Source organism: Ascaphus truei, chromosome 2 (genome assembly GCF_040206685.1).
Source record: "Ascaphus truei isolate aAscTru1 chromosome 2, aAscTru1.hap1, whole genome shotgun sequence".
In the NCBI taxonomy this organism is placed as follows: domain Eukaryota; kingdom Metazoa; phylum Chordata; class Amphibia; order Anura; family Ascaphidae; genus Ascaphus; species Ascaphus truei.
The window spans coordinates 416,059,105-416,082,304 of NC_134484.1; the positions used below are offsets into that span (position 1 = coordinate 416,059,105).

Here is a 23,200-nt window from a genome sequence, read left to right on the forward strand (position 1 = left end):
TATTTTGCCTAACATCAAACTCTTCAATATGACTTCAATGTCCAGGTTTGCGATGGACTGGGTTTTTAAGGCATAGTTGTTTTCACAGTTCCGAAGGTGGAAGGTTAAGAAAGCCATCCTTGGAGCGCAATCTTTTATCTACGCTGTTCAAAGAACCTGCTCCATAAAGGTATTCAATTATACTTATAGTCCATGGAAATATATCTGGAAATATGTCAACTCTATCCAAAATACAAGATACTTACCTTTAAGTAATAATCCTCTTTTTTCTCTTTTGATACAGAAAACAAATTATTGCTGATCTGGAGAAAAAAGCGTTTGATACAGGTTAGCAGTGTTATTGATATAAACACTCAATTCATAGATTTCTTTGTCCATCTAATAGAGCAGTTTAATGTACTGAATAAACATATGATTATGATTTTTCAAGTTAGACATTATATAAATACCTTGCCGAAAGGAAATTCTCCCCCTATTCAGGAGATATAAAACCTCCCAAGATGAAAATAAGCTATTTCTATAAACCTTTAATATCAAAAAAAGTTGCCATGGTATACTGTACGATAAAACTCTTAATAGATGGCAAAAAATATTTCCCAGATATCAGGGGCTCTCTAATTCCTCAACAGTCCATTCATTTCCCCCACACTGACAAAATAGATGATACAAGGGGAATAAGTATCATACCCAAAATGTCGATATTTTACAGCAGATTTATTATACTGTACTTGGTCATGCCCCCAAAATAGCAGAATTATTTCTGAAACACTCACTACAGATAAAAGTTGCAAAAAAACTATAAAGCTCCATTGTTTGGTTATTTTGAAAATTGGGAGGAAGCTTTGGTCTATACCCTGCATTGTGACCATACATTAGAGATAATGGATAGAGTAAACACCCTTTTTCATAACATATTTAAAATTAGAAGTCTTTATATTATTTATCATTGTAGAAGAGACGCATTTTCTGATTTACAGTGAGGCTGAAGGAGATTAGTAAAAAAACGGAATATGTATTTTAAATCATTACCCTCACAGTAAAGGTACAAAATGGTTACTTTTAAAAACAACTATTGAATAAACAAATGATGCTCCATGTATCGGTGTATTTATAACCAAATTATACAGTGGGCAAGTTGTACATTTACCCGGTTCACTGAACATATATCACGTAACCTATTTTAATTTGTTGTTTTACTTTTTATGTCTATATATTATAGTATCCGGCTTTATATTTAATTATATTCTTATTTATATTTGTATAGTTTATTATCTATGTCTATATCAATTAAAAATAAACTATTCTTTCAATAAAAATAAAATATATCACATCAGTGTGAAATTATTTTATAAAGTAATAATGACTACACGAGTTAGTTAGCTGTTAGTTATCCTAAGCAGATTTGTTAGTCCCCGGGTGGAAAGAACGCTCTTCCCATCGTAAGGACCATGCTGGGTTTTTGATTACTTGCAGCAGCTTTAATCAAAACAGCGCCTATAGCCAATTTAGGAAAATTGAAATACAAGGTTATTCAAAGTCAGCAGGTACACAGTGGGAGAGCGACCTCAGTACAGAGATACAGTAGATGCTGCTAAGGGCAAGTTAATTCTCCAAGTCTGTATGTACAGTATGTAATATTATAGGGATCTATGTAGACAAAAGTGGTGCAATTCTGAGGCGAAACAAAGTGCTCCAGATATATTATTTAATATTATAAATAATTATATATTATTTATTATTTAATATTATATATATTAAAGAGAAAATCATATTGATTAAAATGTTGTTTTCCTTTAATAAATACAGTATGGTGCAGACTTTTTGCCCCAGAATTTCGCTACGTTTACCTTGATACATATGCCCGTTAGTTATTTAGCATAAGACACATCATTTTTTTTATTTGGTGTTCTCTGCAAAATAGATAAACTGTACAAGGCTGTAGCAATATGCACTAACGTGAGAGAGAATGGTCTTAAAATCTTATATAGGAGACAATTTACACCAACTAAATTACAAAATGTTCCTTAACGCCTTAGTTTTGGGAATATGATGGGAAGTGAGAACTCTTTCTTACATTTGGTGGACCTGCCAAAGGTAGAACATGATTTATAAACTGATCTGGAATGTACTGGGGAGGCTTCTCATTAAAACTCTTGGACGATGCAATTTAATAAACCCATTCCACTAAATCCTCTGGGAGCCATATATCGCATATTTTTTTACCATGAAATGGGTGACAGCTAAGAATTGGAAAAAGAAAAACGCTCCCTCATTTCAACAAATGTTAAATAATAGACCCGAAAATAACATAGGTTCCGCTAAAAAGCTTAAGTTTCTTTCACATTTTTGGACCACTGCTAGATGCACTATTGCAGCTTACTGGGGGGGGGGGGGGTGGGGGAAGGGTTAAACCAATGCAGTCTCTACAGATCTGCAAACCAAATTAATTTGGGACATGATGCTACCTGTAATGGAGAAACTTACACACACAATAAAGGGCTTCATTTGTAATGTCATTTCATTTAGTCCTCTTGGGCTCTGTTTTATGATTCTTCACTTTCTGAATTCACGATTGGAAAATATTGAGTATGTGTAATTGTGTAATATTCACTGGATTACTCAATGACTAAACACTGTTTCTTTTCTTCTTTTTTTTTTTTAATTATTATTATTATTTAGCTAGTTACTTTGCAATATTTTTTTTTACTTTGGAATTACTATATATGCACTAAATACTTTAATATTTTAAAGAATGAATGATAATGTTTATTACCTTCATTTGAAAATCTGTCCATTGTTATACTATACCAGGGGTGAACAAACTATAAGAGCTGCGCACCCCCCCTGCCTTCTTCCCCCCCTCATGCTTGTCCCCCCTCACCTCTTGTGCCGGCGCCAAATGACGCTGCGGGTCACGTGAGCCCAGGACATCATTTGACTCCGCATTGCCATGGCGACGGTCGTGTGACACCACATTATCTCGTGGCGTCATTTGACGCCGCATTGCCATGGCGTTGCGTCACAGCAGTCTTCAGAATCAATGTAAGTTGAGTTGCAGAGGCCTCACCCGGCATTTAATTTAAATGCATTGGGGAAGAGCGAATATCATGTCCAAGAAACGTACAGTATAACTGCTTGTTTGAGAGTTCCAACCATAAAATGACAAAAAGTATAGGAACAAACAAGTATTTCACAAATGCTATTGTGAGTCGTACCTTTATCGTTCTCCGAGTATGTTTTCTATCTTTAGGTTGTGAGTGCTCCATTGGCTAGCCTTATACATTATGGCCCAGATTCAAAAAATAATAATCATAATTTAGGATCTCTTGCTGTAAGTTTTTTATGTCTATTTTACTTGTCTGTACATTGAAACCTAACAAAACTAAAATATCAAGTAAAAAAAACCCCACTGGAATAGGGGAAAGATCCTGAGATAGATTCACTAAAGCAGGGCTGCCCAACTCCAGTCCTCAAAGACCACCCCAACAGGTCAGGTTTTCACGATATCCAGCTTAAGCACAGGTGGCTCAATCAGAGGCTCAATCAAAGACTGGAGTTGAGTTGAGTTGAGTTGCACTAAAGGTCAATATACTGTTGTTGAGTTAGAATGTGGCACAATTAAGAAATGAGATTGTGGCAATATTTTTTAGAATTACCACCGTATTTACTAAGAATGATTTATTCATAAATGGTTAGCAATATTCATCTTATTTGCATACACAAAAAATGCATTAGCTTCGAGTTATATAGCGGTACAGATACAAATAAGCAATTACTCATAGAAATTAGTGTTAAACAGCACTACAGATGTAATTGTCAAGGGGTAGGAGCGATCACCGTTTTCTACTATAGGAATATGTAAAGGGATCCGTTACAAAACTCTCTCAGAAAATGATGAAACCACTTTGATGCCGGAGGCTACCAATTTAATGCAATGCAAGGTATTTAGGTAAACACCCTACAGTACAAATAAAACAGAAAGCATAACATCCATGTGCACAAATATTAACCCCTTAGTAGCCCATGTTTTTACCATGACCGGTTTGCCACAATGTATTTATATGTGCGCACTGTTAATATTTTCTATTTGTAGCACCGATTTTAGGTTGGCTAGTCTTATCTTGCCTATGTATATGGTGCCATTGTATACAAAGTAAAGATAGACCTAATGCTAGCGATACAAATCTGTTCAGTAGACCACCACACAATATTTTTGCTGTTCATTGTTCTTTTTGCTAGCCTATAACTTACAGAGAAGGATGTCACTTCTCCTTGTCATGGGACCACACATTGACATGACGGCAATGTCCTCTGAAATCACTGATCATTATCATAACACAATGACGTTCATTATCAGATACTTATGTTTAATGATTACATCATAAAGTCCTTACAAATGTAGCCCTCTTTCCTGCTGCTCTAGAGCGACTACTAGTGCTGTATGTACCTGCTGGCTCAGCGAGATCTGGGCCTCCGCTAACTGGGAGCCTGGGGTAATATTTCTGTCTTGGCAGCGCCTCCACTTACCCAGGATCCCCAAAAAGTGAGATTCCCCTAAGCAAGAATAATGATAACACACTTCAACCTTTGACTCGTTTACTATTATGTGATAGCAGAACCTTATCTCATATTCATAACATATAGCATACATAGAACCCAGCATAGAACTGAATGACATGCAATAATACACCTGTGGCTCGGCGACTCTCCTAAAGAGAAATGTCACGTTCCCATCACCGCGTGCACCCCACACCGTGTCCACTGATAGATATATAGGCTCTGTCCTTTGGTCACTCAACCCAGTGTCCCCAAAGAGTCCTCCCCCAAGGCGGGATCAGTGCCTGTTGGTACCGGTGTTGGTGCACTTGTTAAATACCTTCCGGCTACTCCTGCAACTGGCAACTGACTTCACAAAGGATCCGCCGATCCAGCGTAATCTCTCTCTCGAGTTGATGATGTTCAGCAGCTTGAGCCCAAACCACTGTCACCACCGCAGCTCCGCGACACTGTGTCCCTATCTGTTGCTACAGTAATGGGATAGGTGTCTCTCTATATATAGGGCGTCCCTGCAGCACCACAAGCTTATGGTGACTCAGGGTATACACTGGGGCCTGAGGGGAGATCTGGCCTTCGCAGGTGGGTCACTGACCCCCTGCACACACACTACCTCTCCCCTTGCTTCTCCGGTGCCCTCTGGCTAGCGTGGTCTCTCCCCCACGCTTCCATTTCCTGCCTGCCAGCAATCCCTGCAATCCTATTCGTTCCCTGGCGTCAGGCGGCTTCGCTGAGGCTCCTGGGGGTTGTAGTTTACTGATGAGCCTCCTGGTGATTGGCCAGCCGTTCGCGCGCTTTTCACTGCGCATGCGCGACTTCCTCAGGGCCTCCCGTTGCGCATTGGTACTGCGCATGCGCGAAACACAACATGGCGGCGCCCTGTACTATCGGGCCGCCGTGGAACACTCCCGGCACAGCCCCCACCTTCCAAATGTGCCGCAGATCTACCGTGCGACCCAGACAGCGCCCGTGCTCACCCCCTACAGCGGAGGTACAGAGAGAGAGCCAGGGAACCCCACTACTACATAAATAAAGAACAAAAGGCAAAAAACTAGGTAACTGCAGATTTGAAGATTGCATACACAGTCTTATTACCATGAGTAATTACATCGCCTAGAAACCTTTCAAACATTTGTAAACATTAAAAGTTTGGGAAAAAAAACTTAAATTTCTGGAAGGCCTAAAGCAGGGGTGGGCAACCTATTTTTCAATGTAGCCACAGGTGTGGCAAATTAGAAGTGAAAATAGCCACACCATGTAAAAATTGAGATATTATGTTGCGCATGTGAAAATTTAAAACAACACACACTGTTTGAAAAAGTTTATAAATTCTCAGACCGCAACCCACTCAAGCTCCCTCACCCCCCTCATCCTCTCACCCCCCTCCCTCATACTCTCAACCCCCGTCCTCCTCTCACCCCCTCCTCATCCTCCTCTCAAGCCACCACCACTACCCTCATCATCATCATCTCATTTACCCCACCTCATCATCTCATTTAACCCCCCCTCATCATCATCATCATCATCATCATCATCATCTCATTTAACCCCCCTCATCATCTCATTTCCCACCCTCATCATGATCTTATTTCCCCCCCTCATCATCATCTCCCCAAGCACCCTTCATCATCTCCCCCAGCACCCCTCATCATCTCCCCCAGCACCCCATATCATCTACCCCAGCACCCTTCATCATCTCCCCCAGTCCCTTTCAGCAGTCCCCCTCATCATCATCAACCACCCCCCCCCCCGTACCCCCCCAACGCCCTCCTGATCACAGCAACGGAAGAAGCGGCAGTGACAGAAGAAGCGGTGGTGGTGTCGGAAGAAGCAGCAGCAGCGGAAGTAGCGGCGGCGGAAGAAGCAGTGGTGGAGGCGGAAGAAGCGGCGGCAGTGGAAGAAGCAGTGGTGTCGGAGGAAGAAGCGATGGTGGCGGAAGAAGCGGCGGCGGTGGCAGCGGAAGAAGCTGCGCTGGCAGAAGAAGCAACGGTGGGAGAAGTGCCGACGGGCCTAGCTAGTTAATTGACATCAACTGTTCTGTCTCTGTGGGGAGGTATATATTGCACCTTCATCTCCTAACTGAACACTCCTTGAAAAAGCGCCGCAGTGGGCGTGAAACGCGTGGGAGGAGGAGTTATGTCCTATCTTTGTCCGTTTTTATGTAACTGAATAAATGGATTTTAACTTCTAAATCAGCTGGTGAGTTTCCAGAAAATGTTTCACTCGGAGCGGCACTCGATCTTTCTTTTCTGCTGAATTTACAGTATATGGACATAATAAATATGTCATTGCCATTATTTTCCTCGGGAGAAGGGACTGCCTGTTTAACCCATTGAGTGATGTTGGATTGGGGCCGCGGCACCAGAGTGCCACGACCCATCCGGCACAGCGTGGTCACATGACCGCTTTTGAAAGTGGTCACCTGACCTCGGCGGCCTTTAACCCAGAAACATAAGAGGAGGAGTCTTCCACTGCCGTTTCCCTTCACTTCAGCTCATGTCCTGCACTCCATGGGAACACCGGACGCAATCTAAATTGGAAAAAAAGCACTCTGCAGACATGACGTAATCATTACATCATAGAGCCCCCGAGTGCCAGACCAAATGATGTCTTAGGGCACTCAAAGGGTTAACTAAAAAGTTCACAAATATCTGCTTTACAATTGCCATTTTAAGCTCCATAATTTAGTACAATGATAAAAAAAAAAAATACAGCTTCAGACAATGAAAATAATAATATACAATAGGCCAAAATGTATACATACCAGATTGCAGGTTAACTAGGAATACATGTATACTGTTTATGTATTGTTCTAATTGATACTGCATTGCAGAATATGAAAGCAATGAATTGCTATAACAATGGAGAAGATTGTTTTAGAATAAATCCTAATAATGTAACATGTATTCTTTAGTTTCAGCCTGAGCTTTGGAAACTGTACATAAACGAGTGTGATGATTAAACCAGAGAGTTTTTCTGTTATTATAATTCCTACCCTTCAAGAAAACAGTTGCTACGCCAACAGTGACAAGGTGATAAGCTGAAGTATGTATATGATCATCTCAAGAAAAACCTTTGATGATCAAATATGCTTACTGATACATGGAGAAATCATGACCAATGGGCTTACCAAGCTTCTAATAAACTTTGACATTGGTTTAAAATTACCATTTTTGGTTTCATTTAAAAAAAAAATTTGTAAAAAGATGTATGTCGTTGCACAGAAAATGTGTATTTTCTGTACCATTTCAATTTCTAATAAATTGACCTACTTTATACTGTGTAGCGGCATAGGAGGGTATTTAGTAGGCTGACTAGATTTAAGAAAGAAAGACTAGGACATACATTCAAATTGAGCAAGTATGGAAAGGCTACTATTTAGTATATTATTTTTTCTAATCCTGTAATGAGGCTGCTGCACAAACTGTTCAGTCTTTCCCACCTTCATGCAAACATTTAGGGGCTTATTCTTATTCCCCATTGAAGTAAATTGGGAATATCACCCGAAAATGGCCTGATTGGCCTCTTCCGATCATATAAAATAAGCCCATTACTCACAAGCCTTTTTATACTCATGAGTATCAAATTAGGTAATCAATCACCTAGCAGACAACCTACCTCTTAGACCACGAGTAGCCAACTCCAGTCCTCAAGTGCCATCAACACATCAAGTTTTAAGGCTATCCCTGTTTCAGCACAGGTGGCTCAATCAGTGGCTGAGTCAATAACTGAGCCACTGATTGAGTCACCTGTGCTGAAAACGGCATATCCTTTAAACCTGACCTGTTGGTGGCCCTCAATGACTGGAGTTGGCCACCCCTGCCTTAGATACTTATTCAATATGCTGTGAAACTTCTGCCTTCTTCAGCATAGGGTAGCAGATTCACAGCATATTAAAAAGGGGCCTGTCAATTGATACATTGCCCATAACTATCACAACAGTGACTAATCCCCATAAACCTTAAAAGTACGAGTCTCTCAAAAAAAAAGAAAGATTTTAGGAACCATCACTGAATCACAGAGCAAATTTCTGAATGTGAGTAAAAGTTTGAACATCTTAAATGCCATAACTCTGTTTCTCTCTAAATAAATAACATTTCTGGCTGCTCTTGCTGCAGTTTATAGTTTGTTAACAAGTGATACTGAATTTGTAATGAGACTAACTACCTATGAGGCTTCAGAGCTGTCAGTGCCCAAACTGAAGCTCCAACCCCCATCTTATTCCCTGGCAATTTCCTTTCCTCACTGACGCTATCGGGACCATCTTGATTACTGGTTTCCTGCAGGTAGCTGCCAGAGCACAGCATCTGTTTGGTTCCTCCAGCGTTCCTGTTTGCGCACAGCCTGTGACCCGGACCTTGTTCCTCTTCCACCTGTCTTGACCACTGCCTGTGACCCAGACTTTGTTCCTCTGCCGCCTGCCTTGACCACTGCCTGTGACCACAACTACTCTATACTCAACTTAGGACTCTGTCTCACAGGTTCATGTCGGTGATTTAATATCCTACCTCAGCCCTGTGGGATGCTTCCTGTCTTGAGACGAGCATCGTTACACTACAATGCGCCATCTTTCTGTACCAGCAGAAAAATACAGTACTAACTCATTTCAGAAAGTGTACTACTGCAAAACACGCCAGTCATTTGAATCCTCCAGACCATATTAAATAAGGCCCATAGTCTACCAGAGATACTGTAATATAGGGAAATTTGGAACAAAATGCGGAAAAGTACATTAACACTTGTAGAAATTAATCCTTTCCCTGAAGAGATTGCAGCCCAAGTTGTATTTAGGGAGTTAATAAAGTTTAATATAGTTAATAAAGCTCACATGCTGGATAAAATAAAGGATGACAGAAAGTGTATCTGTGTGTAGTAGTTAACTTGAGATAAGAATCAATTAAAGTTATTTAAAAGGTGAGTTTTCACAAGGGTCATTAAAATGACAAGAGAGGAAGCTTGGCTAGTGGCCACGGGAAGTGAGTTTTGTGGACACCCATGGGAGCATGGAGTGAGGGCGGGAGATTTTAGGAACCATCACTGAATCACAGAGCAAATTTCTGAATGTGAGTAAAAGTTTGAACATCTTAAATGCCATAACTCTGTTTCTCTCTAAATAAATAACATTTCTGGCTGCTCTTGCTGCAGTTTATAGTTTGTTAACAAGTGATACTGAATTTGTAATGAGACTAACTACCTATGAGGCTTCAGAGCTGTCAGTGCCCAAACTGAAGCTCCGACCCCCATCTTATTCCCTGGCAATCCTTTCCTCACTGACGCTATCGGGACCATCTTGATTACTGGTTTCCTGCAGGTAGCTGCCAGAGCACAGCATCTGTTTGGTTCCTCCAGCGTTCCTGTTAGTTTGCGCACAGCCTGTGACCCGGACCTTGTTCCTCTTCCACCTGTCTTGACCACTGCCTGTGACCCAGACTTTGTTCCTCTGCCGCCTGCCTTGACCACTGCCTGTGACCACAACTACTCTATACTCAACTTAGGACTCTGTTTCACAGGTTCATGTCGGTGATTTAATATCCTACCTCAGCCCTGTGGGATGCTTCCTGTCTTGAGACGAGCATCGTTACACTACAATGCGCCATCTTTCTGTACCAGCAGAAAAATACAGTACTAACTCATTTCAGAAAGTGTACTACTGCAAAACACGCCAGTCATTTGAATCCTCCAGACCATATTAAATAAGGCCCATAGTCTACCAGAGATACTGTAATATAGGGAAATTTGGAACAAAATGCGGAAAAGTACATTAACACTTATAGAAATTAATCCTTTCCCTGAAGAGATTGCAGCCCAAGTTGTATTTAGGGAGTTAGTAAAGTTTAATATAGTTAATAAAGCTCACATGCTGGATAAAATAAAGGACGACAGAAAGTGTATCTGTGTGTAGTAGTTAACTTGAGATAAGAATCGATTAAAGTTATTTAAAAGGTGAGTTTTCACAAGGGTCATTAAAATGACAAGAGAGGAAGCTTGGCTAGTGGCCACGGGAAGTGAGTTTTGTGGACACCCATGGGAGCATGGAGTGAGGGCGGGAGAGTAGGCATACAATAAAATAATTTGAGAATGTTGCTTTATAGCGCTGACAATGTGTGCTTTGCATAGAATTTTGAATACTCAATGATTCCCTGGACCTAAGAGCTGACAATCTAATTTTGGTGCCTAGTGCACACGGAGATACAGTGAATTGTTCAAGGATGCTAGAAGATTGCAAGGTTCACAGTTGCCAACACTGGAATTTGAACAGCGCGCAATATATAAAAGAGCAATACTGTAGTTTATAATTTAGAGTATAGTGTACAGCAAATAAAAATACCACTTGTGAGAACATGTGCATGTCTCAGACAGGTCTGCAACCCTGTCTTTCCCCATTATCGCTTAGCAAACAGTGCTTCCACTGCAGCCAGGGATTCTGGGTAATGACATGCAAATGAGCAGTCACTCTACTTCTCATCCATTTTAACATGTACCCCTATAAGCGTATGCCTGCCATATTGCACAGCTTTATAGAACAGCCTGGGCTAAAGAAGGGCTGGGTTTATGTATACAATTTAGAGTACTCTATATTATGACAATACATTACATCAGTTTTACTGTTGTGTGGTTCAAATTGCTCACGTTTGATGCCATAAGGCACTGTTGTGCTTAGTTCTTGTTATATAAAGTATTTGGATTTCTAACAGACTTTATGTCCCTATTATATTAGACTTTGGTGACAATCTGGAGATTAGATAGTTTGTTGCATTTTATTCTCTGTTAGGTCTAAGATGTAGAAATTAGTGAATTTTGATGCATTGCGGAATATATTTATGAACAGTAGAGCTGGGACACTGACAATTTAAAATGTGCCTACTTATGGAGTTTGTGCGGTACACGTTTTAGTAGTTTATTTAATAGCATGTAATAGTTTGTGTTAGTTTTCCTATATATTATCTCTAACTGTGCATGCAATGTCTTGTATATAATGTATATCCTGTACACTTATGTAACTACAGCTCAACCCCCTTATAACTCTGTGCTTGGGGTCCAAAGAATCACATCGTGTAATAAGCAGATCGCGTTAGAAATAATGTACAATTGTATGCATTGTACAATAAAGTATTTAAGATACCAATAATCGTGTTGTAAAGAATTCATAAATATGAAAATTGGGCGCCACACTTGCATCGCGTTATAAGCGGATTTGCGTTGTAATGGATCGCGTTATAACGGGGTTGAGCTGTATGTATTTGTAACCATGTATTGTTTGTCATCTTAACTCTATGCCCAGGACATACTTGAAAACGAGAGGTACTGTAACTCTCAATGTATTACTTCCTGGTAAAACATTTTATTAAAAAAATAAATATTGTATTAGTCTGCTTTGGGGATTCCTGTGGTTAATTATATTTAATTTATGGATTCATTAGACACATTCAGTACATTTTCTTAGTTGTGATTTATGGAGCATGACAGTGATGTAAGTGGGTGTCAATCTAAGCGGTAGGGGATAGGTTTAGCACTTTAAACCGTTGCCAGGGCCGGAACCCTATCCCTTATGACATTCACAGAACAACATTAGGCTTGTGCTTATTTTCGGAAAGGAAGAAATCCCATGGTTGCGACCCCGGAAATCTGGCGGCATTTAAAGGGTTTTAAGGAGTAGAAACAAAGGGCTACATGTATCAAAGACAAAATGTAGGTGCAAAGTCGTTATTTTGTATTTTCAGGTATGTCTGCATCTTCCTGCGACAAGCTGAGGGGTTAATGGAGTAAGTGGGAGTGAGGGTGGAGTTACGTTTGTATATTTGCGCAGATCAATGCAGGGAGATATGTGCGACACTTCTGCTTTGGTTTTCTCTGTCACTTCAAATGTGGCGTAAGTCTTTGTTTGCGCAGAATATTAGCGTAGCGTGCACCAAATTCTACAACACTAGGCATACACTTACTAAATATGTTGCGTTGTACAGAAAAAATGCAAAAAAATGTATGCAAATGCTTCAGCGCAGACCAATTTCTTTATACATAGAGCCCAAAGGAGGTCATTAATAGACTGCGATAGTGCTCATCGGTGCACTATCGCACTAAACTCCCTTTTACTTCAATAGCCTGAATAACCCCAAAGAGTATCTTTAAAATGTTTAGTTGTTGGAGTTATTTAATATTAGCGGCTATATTTCAGGGTTTTATCATTCAGATCAAAGCAAACAGCTTTTGCTCTTAAGCTCTTAAGCAGAAATGCTTTTAAGTAGAAATCTTTAAAGTAGTATGGAAGTTTAAAAAAGGAAGTTGGGACCATTGATCTGCTTCTCATCTCATCTCATCTCTTGTCTTTTCTCAGGTAAAAACATCTCAAATTGTCTGTGTGTCCTGCAATCCTCATACCCTGCTGTCTATTTAGCTCATTTTAGTTCAATTTAGGTAAAAACATCTCAAATTGTCTGTGTGTCCTGCAATCCTCATACCCTGCTGTCTATTTAGCTCATTTTAGTTCAATTTAGGTAAAAACATCTCAAATTGTCTGTGTGTCCTGCAATCCTCATACCCTGCTGTCTATTTAGCTAATTTTAGTTCAATTTAGGTAAAAACATCTCAAATTGTCTGTATGGAAATCATCCCCCTATTGCCTTAATTTAATTCATCTTTCACACTTGTGCAAGGCAACACCCACCTTAGAAAAACAATTTGGTTTAACTACCCTCACATGTGCTAATTAAGTTTGTTGTACCAACCAGGTGACTTTCTAAATGTATATAAGTAAACTTACAACAGCCATTGCTGCTTGCAGCCTTTGCTCTTAAGCAGAAATGCTTTTAAGTAGAAATCTTTAAAGTAGTATGGAGGTTTAAAAAAGGAAGTTCAAAACGAAGTGGAAAAAGTGGACACAATCTACTGCTTCTGATTCCTGCATTTGAACTACGCTGGAAAGGAGGTTATCATCCCACACTGCACATCTCAACACATTACTATTGCTGTGATGCCACCTTTACTTTTTATATTTACTGTAACCTCACTTATTTTCAAATTATGCACTTCCTTCCACCAGCCTCATCATGTCTCTAACTCTATTCATATTTCGCCATCTCTCCTTACTTCACCACTTCTCAGTTCACATGAACTCCTCTCTTACCTGCGCCCTCTGTCACCACACAGTTATGCCGCCTGAACTAAAACACACCCCTACAAATCATCCTCACACATTCTCTTTCTGTCCATGCTTCTCCTCCTTGCTTCTGGGGATATCTCTCCCAATCCTGGTCCCTGCCTTATTTCTACTTTCTCTCGTCCTCGCCTTCCACATGCAACTTCTACTCCTTCTGGTGTCAACCCCTCTAACCTCATACCCATCCCCTGCCACCCTCCCTCCTCTCTCCCTTTCTCCTGTGCCCTTTGGAATGCTCGCTCCCTCTCTAACAAGTTCCTCTCTGTGCATGACTTCTTTCTCTCTCACTCCCTGCTTCTATTTGCTATAACTGAGACCTGGCTCACTCAGTCTGACTCTGCTCTCTAAGCTGCCCTCTCCTATGGTGGCCTTTCCTTCTCCCACACTCCACGCCCTGGTGGCAGGGGTGGAGGCGTGGGGCTCCTGCTCTCCTCTCTCTGCCGTTACAGAACAGTTTCTATTCCCCCCTCTCTTGCTTTTCCCTCCTTCGAGGCTCACACAGTCCAGATCTTCTCTCCTCTCCCGGTCCATGTGGCGGTCATCTATCGCCCACCTTCCTCTACTCATCCCCCTTCTGCCTTTCTCTCTCACTTTGAATCCTGGCTCTCTTTCTTTCTCTCCTCAGACTCCCCTGTTCTTCTCCTTGGAGACTTCAATTGCCACATTGATGACCCCTCTCTCCCTTGGGCTTCCCGCTTTCTCTAACCTCTTCTTTTGGCCTTCAACAGTGGACTGCAGCCAGCACCCACAAGGATGGCCACTACTTAGACCTGGTTTTCACTAAAAACTTCTCTCTCTCCGACTTCTCCATTTCCCCTTTTCCTCTCTCCGACCATCACCTCATCTCATTTTCTCTCTCTCGCATCTCTCCATCTCCATCTCGCCCTCGTTTTTGCAGAAACCTGCGCTCTATTAACCTCCCAGCTCTTGATTCCACTTTACGCTCCTCCCTCTCCTCTCTCAGTTCTGCTTCAGACCCTGACAACCTGGTCAGGAACTACAACTCTGCCTTATCTTCCTCTCTTGATCTTCATGCCCCACTTTCTCTCTGCCGTCCTCGCCCTTCTAACCCCAGACCCTGGCTAAACTCCCACACACGCATGCTGCGTTCCTCCACTCGTTCCTCTGAACGCCTCTGGAGGAAATCTCATACGCTCGCAGACTTCCTTCACTACAAATTTATGCTATCCTGTTTCAACTCTGCCCTCTTTCAGGCTAAACAAACCTACTTTTCATCACTAATCAACACACACAAGTCTAACCCACGCCGTCTCTTTTCTGTCTTTGACTCTCTACTCAGACCACCCTCAGCTGCCTCCTCTTCTTCCTCCATCTCACCTCAGGACTTTGCTGACTTTTTTAAGAAAAAGGTGGAGTCCATACGGCAGAACATCCCATCTGTTGCCTCCTCCCATCCCACAATGCTTCCCAACTCTCCTCCTGTCTTTCTTGACTCTTTTTCTGCTATCTCGGAGGAGGATGTATCACTGCTGATCTCCTCTTCTCCCTCTACCACTTGCCCTCTTGATCCCATTCCCTCCCATCTCCTAAAACCTCTTGCTCCTTCTATAATCCCTATGCTCACACAGATCTTTAACTCTTCCCTCTACTCTGGTACCTTTCCTTCATCCTTCAAGCATGCAACCGTTATACCATTACTCAAAAACAGCAAGCTTGACCCTACCTGTCCTTCTAACTATCGACCTGTCTCCCTCCTGCCTTTTGCCTCCAAACTCCTTGAACATCTTGTATTCTCTCGATTGCTACACTTTCTCAACACCTATTCTGTACTAGACCCTCTACAATCTGGCTTCCGCACTGCTCACTCTACTGAAACAGCCCTCACTAAAATAACTGACGACCCCCACGCTGCCAAAGACAGAGGTCATTACACTCTGCTCATATTACTCGACCTCTCTGCAGCATTCGACACCGTGGACCACCCTCTTCTCCTTCACATTCTCCATACTTTTGGTATTCGGAACAAAGCTTTATCCTGGATCTCCTCTTACCTCTCCCATCGTACCTTCAGTGTCTCTTTTGCTAACACCTCCTCCTCCTCTATTGATCTCTCTGTGGGGGTACCCCAGGGCTCTGTCCTGGGACCCCTTCTCTTTTCTCTCTACACACTCTCTCTAGGTGACCTAATCACATCTTTTGGGTTTAAATATCACCTCTATGCTGACGACACAAAAATTTACCTTTCAACCCCTGACCTTACACCTGCTATACAGACCAAAGTTTCTGAATGCCTCTCTGGAATATCATCCTGGATGGCCATCCGCCGACTGAAACTTAACATGGCAAAAACAGAGCTCCTTATACTACCTCCCAAACCTGGCCCTACTACATCCTTCCACATTGCTATTGGAAATACGATCATTCACCCAGTAGCCCAAGCACGCTGCCTAGGGGTCACACTTGATTCCTCTCTCTCATTCTCCTCTCATATTCAAAACGTTTCTAAAACTTGTCGCTTTTTCCTCTGCAATATCACAAAGATACGCCCTTTTCTCTGTTACTCAACTGCTAAAACTCTGACTCAGGCCCTCATTCTCTCACGTCTCGATTACTGCAACCTCCTGCTGTCCGGCCTTCCTACCTCTCACCTGTCTCCCCTACAATCTATCCTAAACACTGCTGCCAGAATCACTCTACTCTTTCCTAAATCTGTCTCAGCGTCTCCCCTGCTGAAATCCCTCTCCTGGCTTCCGATTAAATCGCGTATCTCACACTCAATTCTACTGCTCACTTTCAAAGCTTTACATTCTTCTGCCCCTCATTACATCTCAGCCCTAATTTCTCGCTATGCACCATCACGACTCTTGCGTTCTTCTCAAGGATGTCTTCTTTCTACCCCCTTTGTATCTAAAGCTCTCTCCCGCCTTAAACCTTTCTCACTTTCTGCCCCACACCTCTGGAATGCCCTTCCCCTCAATACCCGACTAGCCCCCTCGCTATCCACCTTTAAGACCCACCTTAAGACACATCTGCTTAAAGAAGCATATAAGTAGCACTGGATAATCATGGACACATGACACAAAGCTTGGCCCCCTGCAGACGCACTTACTAGTATTCCCTCCTACTGTCTCTGTACGTTCTCCCTACCTACCAATTAGATTGTAAGCTCCTCGGAGCAGGGACTCCTTCCTTAATGTTACTTTTACAGTATGTCTGAAGCACTTATTCCCATGATCTGTTATTTATATTTGTTATTTATATGACATGTATTACTACTGTGAAGCGCTATGTACATTTTATGGCGCTATACAAATAAAGACATACATACATACATACATACATACATACATACATACATACATACATACATACATACAAACGTTTGCCAAGATGATAAAGAAGGATAATTACTGCAGGTTTAAATGTACTGCCACAAAAGAGATTGGGAGGGTTTTTTGGTTTGCTGGGAAGATTGCAGCTTCAAGATCTTAATAAGTTCTGCTGACTGTCAGCTCTAACAATTCTATGTGACAATTGAACTCAGTATGAAATGGCACTAGCTATTAGTCCCTGGGATGTATGTACAATCTGATATGCTACCATGCACGCCATCTCTAGTAGGTGTGAGATTTTTATCTCTATCAGATCTGTGCCTCACACATACTAGAGATGGAGTGCATGGTAGCATGGTAGCGTAATGGGGGTTATTTATTAAAAACTGTGATAGTGTCGATCGGGACACTATTGCATAGAAACTTCCATGTGAAGATAGGATGATTTCAAGCCTAAATAATAATAATAACTGACTCCTCTGAGGCAACTTTGATCTTACACGAATAAGAAGAACCCTAATTAAATAGCTCTTATTCAAAGGATTGCCCTTTGAATAATTGCAAAAAAACAGCACACATTGTAAAAACGTGGTATTTGTTACTCAGTTACACCAATAAATGAACTACAATAAATTAATCTCTAAACAAAGAAACACCTTTTCACATGTTATTCTAGGGCAGGGGGGCGCAAACTTTTTTCCCTGCGCCCCCCTGCCGGCTGTCCCCTCACTCCCGCGCCCCCCCCCAACCCCAACTTACCCTCGCACCGGCGTAATGACGTCACGTTGCCATAGCAACGTGACGTCACATGACCTCGCAGCGTCATTTTGACGCCGCGTTGCCATGGCGACGCCGGGAGGAAGCCGCCGGAGCCACGGGTAAGTATGGTTTACAGAGGCCCTGCAGCTCCCCCGGCACTTAATTTAAGTGCCTTCGGGAAGCGCGCGGGGCCTCTGTAAACCCCGCGCCCCCCGTCGGCAGTCTCGCGCCCCCCCTGGGGGTCGCGCCCCACAGATTGCGCACCGCTGTTCTAGGGGGTTTCTGAGCATCACTTGAGAAAGATCAATCAACTTTTATCTCCATTCACTTTCCTCACGTGATCCACATGACAAATGGAGATGACACAGGTGATACCAATACATAACTGTATTGCTGTAAGAAATCACAAGTTATTTTGTAAGTTTTGCATCTTCAAATTTATCAATAATCTTCATCAGTATCTCAGAGATGATCCTTCAAGTTTCTTTTTTAGAAGCAGAACAAAAGGAAAACACGCCATGTACGAAGAACAGTTGGCAGTAATAGGTCTGGGCAACAACAATACAGTACACCAGAAATCAGGGTTTGCTAGTACGGTATAAACATCAGATGGGATTGAGAATAGATTCAGTTTTCTTATATTTCTGCAAATACACTTTTAAATGCTCAAACTAGCAAATTATAAAACTCACAATCAAGAGTACTTCGGAAACATGCTAAGATAAACTGTTCCACTAGTGCCACAAAACACGAGTTCATTTGTACCAATACCGGAGAAAATGTGTGCTAGACCATACCAGAAAGTAGACATGTGCAAATATTTCACGCGAGTTCATAAACCAGCCCCTCAAAAACTGTGCAATTAGATTATTGGAAACAACCTCTCCAAAAACTTTGCTAAGTGTAAAAAGTCAACGTACTCTACATTTTAAATTCCAACACAGAAGCAAATTGGCATCAAGTCACATGGCCTATACATACTGCATTTTGGCAAAATTGTGGTGAAGGTAACAACATTTCATATTCATTTGGCAAAAATTTAGCATTTTTACACACGTGAATTTTCATGAACATTTCACATAAACTCCAAATTAAGGAAACAAAATGCCAAATTATTTAAAAACACCTTCACATGAATGAATAACGCATAGAAAACAGAAAAACCAAAGCAGAGCTCCAAAACTAATAAGTGTTGCAGTAAAAAAATAACTAAAAGTCGCAACATTAGTAAAAAAAATAAAAATCCAAAAGGACAAGGGATAAATAAAAATGGCTGATGGCCATAACATTTACGGGATCACAATAATCCCAATTGTGATCAACAAATGTCCAAGATAAACAATAGAAAGTCATTTGAACCTGCAACAAAGTCCAGATGCAGTGGAAACCTGTCAGATTATTGTCAGGTTCAGAGGAAGTAACCGGATACCTTGACACGCCGGCGAGATGAGCTGCCGCTGAGACATGCTGGTTCATCGAACAGATCAATGTCAAAAGCCACATTGAGCGTGACGTCACTTAAAGCTAGAGTAGTGCCAGTATGCATGGATGAAATGTGTGCAGAGCAATCAAAGCCCACAGATGGTTGCTAAGCAGGAAACCACCAGAGTCAGAGTGCAAATGTAGCATGATAAAATAAACTATTGTAATGACTAGAAGAGGTTATTAGAGTGACATCCACTCGCAGAACATAGCCAGTGTCCTATATACAGATGTCAGGGCCAGAAGGGACAAGGATGTAGAATAGTGGTGACACAAGGATATGTAGGAAGCCAGTCAGAGAGCTACCATGTAATTGCAAAAGAAGGTACTGTACATACATAAATGTGAAATTCTGTATATCCAACATGGTACAGTAACAATCTCTCAATAAACGGAAGAGATAAACGGAAGAAAAAATAATATAGTATATATATATATATATATATATAAAATCATCTTCAGCCCTTGTCGATCCAGCACTAAAGGCCTCCCCAATAATCTTCCAGGTACTGCGGATAGATATAGATAGATAGATAGAGATTGATAGGTATATATAAACAAGCTTTAGACATCAAGTAAATAACAGAAGTAATAACAAGTAAAATAAAGGTGAGAAACCTTGGAGCGGTCCAATGGGCAAAAATATTTAGCCAATATTGCAACCTGTGGCAGTTCCCTCTGGCAGCAAACAGTTCAACCATACTAATCGGTATTGGAAAGTGTGGGTTAATACACAATGATGTATCAGCCTTTGTTTGAGTAGAAGTTGATGTATTCTTAGACCTCGGATATAGTGGGCAAGCAAGCGACGGAGCGCATGGCATCGCTAACACCTGTTGGCTGAGCGATCTGTGGCCTGATATCCATAGCAACGGGGAGGCGTGGTGGAGGCGTGACCGTGACATCACCAGGCTGGTTCACCCTCATTGGCTGAACCGCTCATGTGACCCGGCCTTTGCACAACAAAAACAAAGTCTGTTGTCTGCTGGAAACACTGCTGCGCGGTCGCACTTCATCACGCGGGGTGGCGCGCTCTGTGGCCTGCCTCATTGAGGTGCTGCCTTTTGTTTGCGACGCCTGCGCATCATCAAAACTAAAGTATCAATGTCAAATTCATAAAAAGGCCCGTTAAGATATTTTATTTACAAATGAAAAATAGAAAATCGAGAAGTGACCAATTTTGCTTTAAAAAAAGAGATGAATCCTGCATTCCTTACACTACATTGTTGTTTTTTCTGAAACCGTAGAAGTTTGGATTACAACATTTTTAAACATTACACGTTTTCTAATGAATTTGAAACTTCTAAATGTTAATCTAACAATTATGAATATGAAATGACCAAGCACCCACATTTCTATGTTAACCCGCACCCAGTACTCGTGAGACATTAAAAAACTCGAAAATGTGTTTCTCTTTTCTAACAGGTTACTGGCATTTTTCTTTCTTTGCAGTAACCAACAAGCAGCAACACAAATGATACAATTGAGACCTTTCAAGTTCACTGTTTGCCAGTTTGTGAAAATAAGACCCATCTTAAAATTCAACTGAGCTACCGGGAGTACATAAAGGAGATTCTGAATACAAAAAGCCCATTTAGATCACGAGAGTTTGCTTTCAACACTAGCATTCCCCTGGAAACCATATACTTATTTTCTCAAGTAGATCTCATTTCCTTACCGCATAAAGCTTGCCAGGTGTCCCTTTTGAGCTTGGAAAAATCACAGGAGGGACAGGACAATTCTTTTCTTTTAGTTCTTTGCCTTTTCATTTGTAACTTCTTTGCTGATTTCCATTTCTTTACTGAAGGGACTAGAATACGGATTTGAAGCTGTTACAAACTTTTGGTATTGCTACTGCAATGGGCTAAGGTTTGTAGCGTTGCCAGGTGTCCAGTTTTGAACCGGACTGTCCTGTATCTGGACATTCTGTCCAGAAAAAAATTAGAGGGAATACTGGACATGTATGGGTCCGGTATTACCTCTCTGGAAATAGTGACCTGACTGGCTTGGGGTGCCACAGGTTTTACGCGAGCAGGGAGAGAGCGGGGCTGTTGCCATGGGGCTGGACAGCTTGCTCCATCCTCATTGACTGCATTACCCAGCAGCAGACAATCAAGAAGAAGTGTCAGGAGCCTGGGGGTGGGGCCAAGGAGAGGAGGAAACAGCATGGAGCAGAGACAGGTGGGAGGTGCATGTGTGCGCGCGTCTCAAGCGTATCATACTTTTCACCATTGTTTCTAGTACACTAATTTTGGAGAAGCCACCAGGCAACCCCAGCTAAGGATTGCATTTTCCCTTGTATCATATTAAATTATATGAAAAATAAAAAATAAACATTTGACATAAGTCGTTCCATTAAAATCATATGTAGTTTTTTATTCTAAAACATATACATACCTATTGAAAGTAGTTTGCCTCATTATAATCGTTTAACTCCCCTAGTTCCGAGCCTGCAGTAAAAGGAACTAGTCAGCATAGGGGAGTGTCCTACAGCCTGAGAGCTATGAATAATGCAGGGTGAAACAGGAGCAGAAACTGCCTGTAATCAGTGCCCCGACACCTCATAGTAAGGTTATCAGGCCCTAGTCACTGCCCATTGGGAGAATGAATATATAGGGAACTTGTTACTAAAGGACACCTGAGGAAGATAGGCTCATGCCTCCCCTTAGATGTACAGGTAAGAGAGTTCCCTACTCCAGCCATAGGTATAAAGCTTCACTTATTCACCCTAAGTGACCAGCAAACGCCGTTCGTGCATGCGCGGCCGGCAAGCGCTCTTCGCACATGCACAGTTGGTGTTCGCGTTCGCGCATGTGCAGTCCCATGCGAGACATTTGTCACAGTTTTTGCGGGGACAAATATGGTCACCCTATACTTAGTGAGCTCTCTCTGCATAAAGACTTATCAGTATACCAGGTTGGTTAGGAGAGGAATTAATCAGAGTAAAGAACAGGGATACATCAGGAAGGACAAGTTACAAGTTACCATCTTTGAGAACACATGTAAGAACTTTATTTGAATATCATATATTTGTGAGTACTTCGAGAGAGAAACATTTATTTATCCTCCAAAAACCTGAATGCTGAAATTTATCATCTTGGAAGAAGATATGACAAATGACCTTTAACACACAGCTCACAGAAAGCTACAGGTAAACTGGCCAGAGACCTCTTCCGAGCACTCCTCAGACACTATCTGGTAGCTAGTTTGATCAGCGATGGCTTCATTCTTCAGTAGTAAAGACATTTCCAAAAAGGAATAAAAAATGCAAGCCTTCAAAATTTCTTATCTGCCTCTTCCCCCGAAAATTGTCCCAATCTTTATTTTATTGAATTTGGCAAAAAGTTGAAAATTGTTTTGGGGAAAAAGGTCCCATGAGAGAGAGGATTTTTCCCAGACCCCTCGCTGTTCCATAGTTAAGTTCTTATGTTTTAGTACTTGTGCACCCAGACTCGTGGGGTAGTCTTCTTTTTTCCCGTAGAGATTACACAATTAAGAACAGAGAAGTGGCCACCGCGGCTTTTAGACTCTTCATACTTTTATTACTGTTATAGTATTCAAAGTTTTCGTCTGACACAGCGCCGGATTCTATGGCAGTAATAAAAGTATGAAGAATTAAAAAGGCGTGGTGCCCATTTCTCCTTTCTTAGGCCTCGTCCAGGGTGGTGCTGAGCGGGCAGTCGCACTCACGCTGGCTGCGCTGAAACACATTGCGGCAATGTGTGTGGCCAGCGTGAGCAAGCGCCTGCGCCCGTTCGGCGCTCAGCGCAAGCGAATTTTGAATTTGCAGTTCGCAAGCGCGTCACGTGAGCGGTTCGCCCAATGAGGGCAAACCAGCTCCGTGACGTGGTGGCCGTGCCCCCAGGCGAGCGCGTGCCTAGCCGGCCACAAAATCGCCCGACCGAGCAGGGTGCAGCGCGCGAGCACCAGCGCGCTCGTTCCCTGCCTGGCCACAACC

General features: G+C 41.9%; 1 protein-coding gene across 8 annotated transcripts in view; it reads right to left on the minus strand.

Annotated features, from left to right (window-relative positions):
• NEBL (nebulette) overlaps positions 1-23,200 on the minus strand; it is a 341,974-nt gene that overhangs the window by 164,023 nt on the left and 154,751 nt on the right. For 6 of the 8 annotated variants that reach the window (XM_075587534.1, XM_075587533.1, XM_075587536.1 and 3 more), the window contains exon 4: positions 246-302. The exons of the other annotated variants lie outside the window; for them this stretch is intronic. The gene's annotated coding sequence lies outside the window, so the exon portion shown is untranslated. The remainder of the gene's footprint in view (positions 1-245; positions 303-23,200) is intronic. 8 annotated transcript variants of the gene reach the window in all.